The sequence below is a fragment of the Metopolophium dirhodum genome, chromosome 3, assembly GCF_019925205.1.
Source record: "Metopolophium dirhodum isolate CAU chromosome 3, ASM1992520v1, whole genome shotgun sequence".
Taxonomy (NCBI): Eukaryota; Metazoa; Arthropoda; class Insecta; order Hemiptera; family Aphididae; genus Metopolophium; species Metopolophium dirhodum.
In genome coordinates, this window is record NC_083562.1 from 37,751,064 (window position 1) to 37,762,313 (window position 11,250).

General features: G+C 32.0%; 1 pseudogene; it reads left to right on the forward strand.

Annotated features, from left to right (window-relative positions):
- Nucleotides 1-3,224: 3,224 nt before the first annotated feature.
- On the forward strand, nucleotides 3,225-7,863 carry LOC132940687 (uncharacterized; annotated as a pseudogene).
- The last annotated feature ends 3,387 nt before the right edge of the window (nucleotides 7,864-11,250 follow it).

Consider the following 11,250-nt stretch of genomic DNA (forward strand, 5'->3'; position numbering starts at 1 on the left):
GTACGATGTTGTTCTATAGTTCCTTCTTTGTTACCTAGCTCATTAGAATTATTCATACTTTATTGATACTGCAAACAAAATATTTCGTGTATATCCTCTACCTTTATCTACATCTATAGTATGGTGACTCGAACCGTATCACCGAATCTGACATGTGGTAACTTATTATTTAGTATTTAGTATTATTTAGTATTTATGATATTAACTTCATTTTTCAGATTGATGTTGTAGCGCTTTTATGCCAAGGTCTCTCTGGGATTTTACCATGCTCTGAAAAGTTATAAAAATATTAAAAAGCCAATTAGTACACGGATGCTTATATTTTACGTATACAAGTTGGTTGGCTTACACAATGATTTTAACAACTTACAATCATATTTTAGAATTATTTTTTTAATCTAACGTATATTTATATATTTAGGACAATAGAATGATTTTCAATTGAATATTTAATTTTTTTTTTTGGTACATCGAAGGAACATCAACATTTTTTAGTATAATAAGTAATAATGTTATAATAACATAAATTAATTTAAATAATCATAATGATTATGGTTAAGATTATTTTTGAAAATAAATAACCTCTTTTGCACACAAATTATAAATACGTTGTAAATGGACAGCTTCGTTTAATATTGCTTGAATATTACTTCCACAAGACACACACATTTTAGGTGTTTCTTCGTCCTACGAAACAAATGAGTGATATAATATTTTGTAAACCGAATTATTTATTATTTTTACTATTTACGTGATTATCATCGACAAAATTGCTTTTTTCACTGTTTGCCCCAATATTTTACAATATGTTTTTTAAATCTTCTTCTGACGATATATTGTTTATAGTTTCTGGTGGGAGAATAGACGTTGACAATCCAATTTTGATATCACCTACCAAACATCGTTTGATATGGCGACCTTTTCAGCCCACTATAAAATGCTCTATTCTTCATTAATTGTACAAACCTCAAACCCTCGGACAAAGATTTTGAATTATTTGTTTGCACCCATGTAGTTAAAAAATTTTGGATATTAGCTGGTTTTACCCTTTCAACACTATACCTTGTGATTGGCTATGTCGGGGCTTGCCGTGTAGTATTTTCAAATTATCCCACATACATTTTAAATTATTAATTATTTGATTTACGAATTCTCTTCCATTATCATTGGAGCACCAAAAATACATAAAATATATTATGTAATATGTTTCGCGACCTCTTCAGCTCGTTTTTTTTTTTAATGCTCTTATTTCTACAAACATTGTAACTTTATTCCATGAATTATGAATAATATCATAAGTACATACTTTCGGTTTGAACGTAGTAGTAGACTGTTAAATCGCCACCGTCTATAGGGTAAATCAATTTGTCTAAAAGTGAAGACATTTTTTATCTTTTGCACAGCTCGTTTAATTTTGCGTAAAATGAATTGTTAAGTTTTGCATACTGTACTAATAAAAATGGTGTGTATAACAACAACAAGGCATAATAATTATACATATTAATTACAAAGGTATTGTTCATTCTTATCTGGTTATTAAATTTTTGACAAGCATTATTATAAATATGCACAAAAAATGTTTATGAAACTTGTAACTCTCTCTTGAAAAACAAAGTCGTTAATAACACCGATAACAGTCAGAAAGAAATGTTTTAAAAATTTCCAAGGCTTCCTTAATTCAAACTTTTATGTTTGTTTACATTCTTATATGGTATTTTTTTTAAATGATTGACGTTTTTCTTTAAAATTAGGTACTGGGAAATTCGAAAATGACCTTTGTATAAGACTTCTTACTATAATACTTGTTAGATTCCAATTCCATCGAGATAATATTATGCTAGAAAAATGCATGATCCTTTATTGACATACTAACATACTTCAGTGTGTAAGATAAGACTTTACATAAAGATGTCCTTAACATAAAATAGATTCAGGGTGCCACCATTGGGTGACTTCCCCCTCCCGCTAATCAACCCACATCCCATTTACTTATTGTACTACATGTAAATACAGATTGTAAATATAAATTTTTGTTCAATAATAATAATAATAAAAAAAAAAACATCAAATAGAGGGACCTAAGCATCAAGTTATATTATTGAATTTCAATGAATTAAGCAGTGACCACACAAATATGATTCATATAGCTACAGCTATATTTATTGAGTATTAAAACACACGACAAAAAGACCTCCTAACCCACGAAAAAAGTGCATTCGTGAAAGACTTAAATAATGTGAGAGTCTAATTAAGAATTTTAAAGACCATTTATAAGCACTCATAAACCTAAAAAATATATTTAACATTTTGAATTCCTACTAAGTTGGTAAATTAAAATATATAAAAATTGTTAATAAAACTATACGTAATTAATAGTTATACGCATATCTTTGTGCCCGTCAGTATAATTTTTAAATCAATACTGCAGCTGCCAATACTCAAAAAACCTATGTGTATTGCACTATTATGTATACCTACTTATTGATGATAAAATAAGAGACATGTAATTTATTACGTTTATAGCTCAGGTAATAAACTGTATTAATAAACTATATTATAAACATATTAAATATTATATTCCCAAAAATTAATGAAACTCACATAGCCAACGGTGAACGGGTAGTGTGAAAATGGAATTAAGCTATACTGTAGTTTTCATCGCATTAAATATTTTTCGAAATCAACGATACTTCACTTCAATAAGAGTACTAAAAATAACGATTCCCTTATTATCACTTGACCTTCCCCGAAAATGATATCGAAGGTCCTTGACTTCAATTGATTCATTAATTATTAAGCCACTTGCCTCAGTATTGTTTGAAATAATAATACTGTGTATTAGTATACGTGAGAAAAAAAAATTTGGTCACGCACCTAAAAATAATTAATTATTATCTGTCAAACGTTTATGTTTGTTAACATAATTTAACAAAAATACTGTCTATGCGAGATATCTATATTATATAAATACTGTATAAACTTTTATATTATTATTATTATTTACGAGCAGCTTTGATGAACAATAATAATTTATGTACAGATTAAATTAATATAAACAACACAAAATGGAAAGATTTGATGGACAAAATAATAAAAAACCAACTATGGAAATAGTATGATTCCCGGCGATCTGTATAGGCAAATCGTCGACGACAGTGCATTATTGTATGACGTTTAGTTATTTATTTATATTTTTTTTTATTGGTTTTGAAGCATCGACAACTATGGCTGTTAGCATTTTGTAAGGGGTTACACGGTTGGTTTTGAGCAATACGTAAGAAATGTGAGGCGAGGATTCGTCGCCAAAAACCCAGGTGGTCACCCATCCGGGAGCTAGCAACACTGGACTATGCATGACCTCAACACACAATATAGCGACTATGATTACGTATTTCAAATACTGTATTATGATTAAACATAATCGCTTCACAATCTAATATGAAAAATTAAGCTTAGATATATTTTATACTGCATTATAGATTTATTTAAAAAAAAATGACTAAATTGCACATATTATTATTATGTAAGCTTTTGAAAAAAAATGATATTGGGAAGCCATTTCAGTAACCCAGTACTACCAGCAGGTACATAATGTATCATAATATAAACTTACGTATTTCATAATTATATTCTTGGTGAAACATTTTCAAAAAATATGTATTAAAACTTAAAATTTAAAATTGACTACCTATTTTCTGCATTAATGACGATTAATTTAATAAACTAATTTACTCTAATGACTATTTGAGGATTGATAAAAAAATAACAAAACTTACTAGGTAGTATACATACGACATACTTTTATATTGAAATCAATAAGCATACATTGAAAATGAAGAACGATAACTAAACATTTTATCAATCATCGGCTGTTCTATTTTTATATATACATCCATGACAACTCCCAATATCGAAAATAACGAAAATCCATAAAAATCACACAATATTCAATTATATTCATAAAAGATTTTTATTACTCGTTAAAATGTTTATGTAGAATGGAAAAATCGTATAAAAATGCAAACGATTTACGGCTTGGTTTTCAACGGTATATAATACAGACACTTTCATATCCCGACAACAATATAGTTGTTTCACAACCTTTTTCAAACATTAAATTTCGGTTTTAGTACTTTGTTTATAAAATTATACATCTGAATAATAAAACTTAAATTTCCCCAAGCGGAAAAAATTACATTTCGACGAACACGTTCAAAACGACAATGTTCATTTTTATTTGCAATTTTTTCAATATGTATTTCAGTTGAGATAATAATCTCATGTATTATGTAGGCATGTGTGCATTTCTGCTTACCACCGGGCAAAATATAACAAACTATTTTTCTTTCGAAAAATTTAAATATATTATATATAACTAAGGATAGAGATTTGATATTTTTAAAATTAAAACGAATATTATATTTTTCCATTGTACCTTTAAAACTAGTAGACATATGATGAAATGTGATAAAAAATTTGAAAACATATTTAAATTCCATTCGATTATTATCTACCCTTAAATTTGATTTTTAAAATATAAACATTGACGAATTTTCAAACAGCAATTGTACGGTTTGAAACAAAAATCCAAAAATAGTAGGATAGTTGATCTCAAATAAAATTAAAATTAATTAAATGCCACGAATTCAAATATGTCTAAAAATTTGTTTTCGAATTACTAGGTATTCTTATCAGTATAATAGACATAATATGATAAGGTTATATGTATTTTTCGTTAAAAAACAGGCTGATGGTATCAGATCACCCTCAATAAAAATATAAAAATGTTTAAAATGTATGTAAACTATAAAGTTAAAGTTTGTACGCCAGATAGATAATATAGGTAAAATGTCACTTATGAGTGTTAAGAGCCATTTTATTCAACACTCTTAACATATTATGTAATTAATGTTTAAGTATGCAAATAATTATTTCGTTCGGTAAACTAGAGTAGATACTTAAACTATGATGAACCCAATTTCACAATTATTGTAATAAATTATTTATAAGGGGTTTGAAATAGGCAATTCGATTGGTTTAATACACTTCGATATTATAAAAATTATAGTAGATTGGTAGTAATATAACTCATAAGATTTTAATACCCGACCTTCGTATCATTGTGATTATTGTGACAACACATTTCAAAATTAATAATAATTTTAAAAATTGTTAAGAAATATACATTTTTACCCATTCCTTATCAGAACACACATAATATAATATTATGAATGATTATCTACAGCATTAAGGTATAACATTTCATATGGTTGAAATGATAACATCACATTTCCATAATGTAACATTTTATACTTTTTAGTAGGTACATGAACGTATACATATTCCATTCAATATGCACTTACGGTAAATATGATCACGAGTGTGACTCAACAATGTACGTGCGATTATTCCAAATGTCCATTTGATTAGTAGACAATGGTAACGTTTTGATTAAAATACAAAAAACCGTAAGTTTCTTCTCTTTATAAGAAAAATAAGTAGTTTTCGATAGATGTAAAATTTTTGTGACGAACAATATCCGTTAAATTAAAATTTGAAAGAAAATGATTTGCGTGGTTATAAAGCAGGATAAGATGACAATGTGATAGTATGATAGAAGAATAAAAGAATTCCGATTATTATTTCAATAATTTAAATAATGTATATTCATTTTTACGTGGCATACTAATATTAGTATACTTTTCCCCATCGATTTATTAGTATATTTAAAACTAAAATAATTGTTTGTACGTAAATATAAAAACTCCAGACGAAGGTTTTATATGAAAAAAAAAAACATTTGAGATATTTATATTTGTTTCGATTTTCAACGCGACAAGGTAACCGCGCGGTATAAAAGTAATTATCATAAAATATAAGAATAATCAATTGCGAAATATTCATAACTTAAATTTAAAGTACCTACGTAAGAACGGTATTTTTAAATTTTATTGATTATCGGTTGTTTTTTTTTTCTTGTAGATACTTCATTGGATTAATACTATACCTAGTCTTAATATTAATTTCGAAATATAAGTATGAATGTTTATAAAATTAGTTAATTTTACAAGGTAAATATTATTTTTATATTTCCCGGAAAATGATTAACGATACGCAATATAGTAAATACACAATACTACTGCACCTTTCCAATGTTTAAAGATAACAATTTATAACTATAATTTTGTAAATCAAACACTTACACTTAACAACAATTTTTAGTTCGTTTAGGTAAGCCGGTATAATAGCTGTTCGTCGCCTACCCGATGGACGGGTACGTTTGAAATATGGTTCGGCCCGCTGTTCATCGTCTCCTGGTCGCTGACGTTGTTCGCGCGCCCGCTACGGTCGCCCTCGCCCAGCTGTACACGGCCAGGTCAATGGCGGGTCTGGGCAAGAGGGTGTCACGTACACGGTGGTGCAGCCGGTGTTCCTGGGCGAGATCGCGGGCGTTGGCATCCGCGGCGGCCCGGGCAGCGTGCTCGCCATACAGCCCAGCGGCGGCGTCCTGTTCGAAGTGATCGTCGGCCCGTACGTGTCGTACCACACGCTCAACGCTACGTCCGCCGTCGTGCCCGTGCTGTTCTTAGCCGCGTTCCTCTGGGTGCCCGAGTCACTGTACCACCGAGGTGGGCCGATGCCTGCGTTGGTACAGGGGCTGCGGCGCCGATGGAGCTGATGGAGGCCAACGTGCGGGAGGACACGGAAAACGGGTCGCGGCGTTCGACGAGCTGTTCACCGACCGGAACAACTCCCGCGCGCTGGCCGTAGTGGCGGTGGCGTGCGCGGGACCGCGCGCCGGAGGCATCAGCAGCCTGACCGCGCACTCTGCGCTCATACTGCCCGAACCGTCACCCATCATGGGCAAGTTCGAGTTCATAGTCGCCCTGGTGGTGGTCTACTTCGTTGGGCTGGCCCTGGACGACCGTGCGGGCTGGAAGCCACTGCTGATCGCCTCCGAGACGGGCCCGGGAGTATAGTCACGTCCGTCTTCCGCGTCTATACTACTTCGCCACCGCTGCATACCGGTGGCTGTCACACGCCGCACGTCCGCCGCAACGTTCTCCATTGGCATCGGCTTTATCCCGGCGGTGTTCCTCGGCGGCATGTTCCCGGTCAACGTCCTCGGCGTTCGCGTCCTTCACGCTCGCCTTCTTCTCGTTCGTGTCCAGCAAGACAATCCTCGTCATCACGCACGGCCTACCGTGCCATGCTCTGCACATATTCCACCGTCAACTTTGTCTGTACATATGTTTCTGGCACATGTATACGTGGTTAGGAAACCATCACAGGCAAAACGAGATCCTGGACGACAGCATCAGTAACGGGCCGGGCACGCGGAGTCAGCAAGTCATTGCATATAATATATACGACAACCCGTCGGTCAATATTTATGTATATTATTTTTTAGGGTTCCGTACGGTGAAACGGGACTCTATTACTATAAGGTTCCGCTGTCCGTCCGTCCGTCCGTCCATCTGTCCGTCACCAGGCTGTATCTCATGAACCGTGAAAGTTAGACAGTTTAAATGTTCACAGATGATGTATTTCTGTTGCCGCTATAACAACATTTTACTGAAAATCCGTCAGAATATATAATATAAGCAGTGTTGCCAACATGTATCATAAACACCGGTCGGGTCCGAAATGGACAGTTGGTGTCGACGGGGTCAGCTGCGGGTTATGGGTACCTACGTACCCACCCATATACCTACGTCGTGTTCGTCGTATCTTTTGCTACAATTCGCGGCGGTGTACGTCTTTTGCGCGCATTTATTATAGATTATATGGCACAGAACCCTTTGTGTGCGTGTCCGACTCGCACATGTTTATTTTTTTTTTTTTTACAATCTATAATAAATTTATATAATAGGTAATATGGGGGGGGGGGTCCCTACTTCATAATTATTATAAGCGGTTTTATTTTTTTGAATCTTAAGGATGTCCCTGGGCCAGTTCCGCTTAAGACGGAAATATATTATTATATACTTCTATTATACTATACATAATATCATATTAGATACCTATATTATATTATTATATATAGGGCCGCCTATACGATATCTTCAATCCACAAGTCCGATAGCGCTGGTTTTAATATTATAGATTAATAAATATACTTTATAGGGATAATATGTCTATGAAGTAATAGGTACCTACTGCGAGTGATACAGTATAAACATTGGTTATTTTTAAGAGTATTATCAGCGTTTTTGAAAATTTGTTTCCATATAATTCATTACCACTACAAAACAACACTATTGAAACTATTGGAAAAAAGATATATTTTACGCTCCTTAATTTTTTTATGGCATTTTAGTTATTATACCAACCTACATTTTTAATATCATATTTCTGAAGAAGTTTAGATACCTGTACTTGTAATTTTTTCATAAAATGTTGTGCCCCAATAACTTAGAATTATCTAACAAAAAATTTTTCGAGATAATGAGTGTTTACAGTTTAAAATTATATAAATAGGTAGGTATTCGGTCGATAGATACTAGATAGTTATTATAGAGGTGTAAGTTGCAAGTTCCAGAACTCTGAAGTGAATTTTTTCTTTTTATATCTAAGATTTAAAAATTTAATACAAATTTCCCCAAAACTTTTTCTACCTTTATCGAAATTCTCTACCGAAAAGTCAAATTAAATTTTTATGAACGTTTGAAGTTTATATTTTTACAACATAATGATATCAACTCGATTTCTCATGGAACGATTTTCTTATTCTATTGTAAATTAAAATCGAATAACCGTAGATATTTTTAATTTGGGCACACCAAATGTTTATTTTGTCACTTGCTATATACTTGATAAAATTATTTTTACTTGTTTGAGATGTTCACAGACATTTTCATTTTTCATTTTTTTAGTTTTTTTAGTATTTCTTACGTTAGTATGTTTTTGGACTGGGTATTGATATTTTTATTTTCTAACCGATTTTGCTTAACGGTTAGCTTACCACCATAGAAACGAATGAAATATAAAAATTATCTAATTTCCACTAGGTATAGATATAATTAATGGTTACTTATTAATATATATTTAGAATTCAAAAATTTTCTTGCTGCGTTTGTCATTTGGTAGGAATTTTTTTTATAAATGTCAATGAAATTGTATTTTTTGAGTCAAAAAGCCATAAAATGTAATACAAAACTCCTTCTCACACATTGTTACAATATCAGTTTATTCATTTTTATTACCTACAAAATGTATAAACTGTTAAATTTTTTAACTAAGGATTAAAATGTAAAACAAAGTTCTACGTAATAGTAGTTTATTCTGTAACCAAAAAATCTAAACAATTATTTAATTCATATACAATATTTATGTTGTAAGGTTGAAGGTGTATGATAGTACTTATACCTATTATAAATATTATAAATCATAATAACGGACGTAATGTGGAACGGACGCTATGGAGACTATAAAAAGACTCCGCGGTATACCGTTTGTTGGTGAATAATATCATATTATAATAAATGGCTACAATTTATACACATAACTTCGAAGATGAATAAATTAGTTAAAAGTAAAACTGTGTTCGAAACCACCGTCTCCACCTACACAACGTATATATTCACTTCACGCTCGTGACTTCATAATTTGATTATACAAACTATATCTGACGATTGATCAGCAGCTGGTATGGTCTGTCCTTCACTGCAGCCGTACACGAGCACTAAAGTTCTAGACGCCACGGGAGGGAGCTTTACCATTTACCAGTGTCGGCAGATATTACTACAACAGGAGCAAAAATAATAGTAATAATATAATAATTTGATAAACGATGAGGTAAAGTATCCATTTTTAAAATGTCCCAGTGGCTTACTCCCTGCAGTGGGGAGGTACGATAACCACGGTGCATCGTAAAGTGCAATTGTAATATATTATATTGTATTATACCGGTAACTATAAGCTGCACATTGCGTTGCATAAGATAAATCATATATACCGTTGCGGTGCACAATATACCACCGAAACATATACATAAATATATTAAAATATATACAGTATACACACCATGCTCCGATCTACTGGCAAAAATAATTATTTTATCTCTTATAACGCCGGGAAAACGGTTTTAATTAAAATCCAAGGGCGACGATAGTTTTGGGCGCGCGGTGGGGACATCATCATAAAGCTGCTGTCGGTGGGTGGTCGCCACGTAGAAAAAAGAGTTTTCACGCTGGTTCGAATTATTTATCGCCCAGTGGTCTTGTCGAGATGCGTTTTGATCTTAAAACTTTTTCAATCCACACCACCACAATTTGTTTTACCGTCTCCATGTTACGAGAGTTTAATCTCGACTACAGCAGTAGGTACACTCTGTGTAACAGGTGGGTAACCCATTCGACTTGTAGGTGGGAGGTTCCAGTTTACAGACCACTTGTAGGATCTGCAGACTGGCATAGCGTTACGATACTTAAGATGTGTGTGTGATGGCACTGGTAAATATTACGACTTATTCCCCGTGATCATCGTTATAATGTATATACCTAAACACAGAATAAGTGTAAGTGATACTTATCGTGTATTTGGGAGGAGGGGGGGGGGGTGAATTAGCGCCTAATCAGACCTCACTACAGGGGTTAAAATGACACAAAATTACAAGGAGTACTGTGATTCATATTTTATTTTGAGCGTTTAGTGTAAATTTTTCTCCTTACAATGGATTAATTTGTTGAACCAAAAATGTTTTTATCAAAATATTAATTTATTTTATTAATAGATAGATAGCAAAAATTATGCCTAAATAATAAATTAAATTAAAATAGAACAAAATATATATTAAGCACAAAAATTATATTTTTCTTTCTTCTTAGAACTTAATTTCACAAAATGCTTAAATTTACTGCTGTAACAATAATCGATTCGAATATAATATAGTTGTTTGTATTTTCATTTATTGAACATTTTCAATTTAAATATCATTTTATGTACAGGATGGCTATTTAATAGTAACCCAAGAAAATATAAGTAATTTAAAATTTTTTTTTTTTTATGTTCAAGAATATTTAGGTACTATTTAGTATTTTACATTAAATATCAGTATTTGTAATTAAAATTAAACAAAACAAATAATTCCTTATATTTTCTAAAATATTATTGCCTGGTTCATAATAAATTATCCACCATATTTATTTATTTGTAGTGATATTATAATATACCTAGACGTTTATATTTTAGTCCACAAACTATATATTATACGTACAATTATATTTATTCATAAAAATTAAACATCTC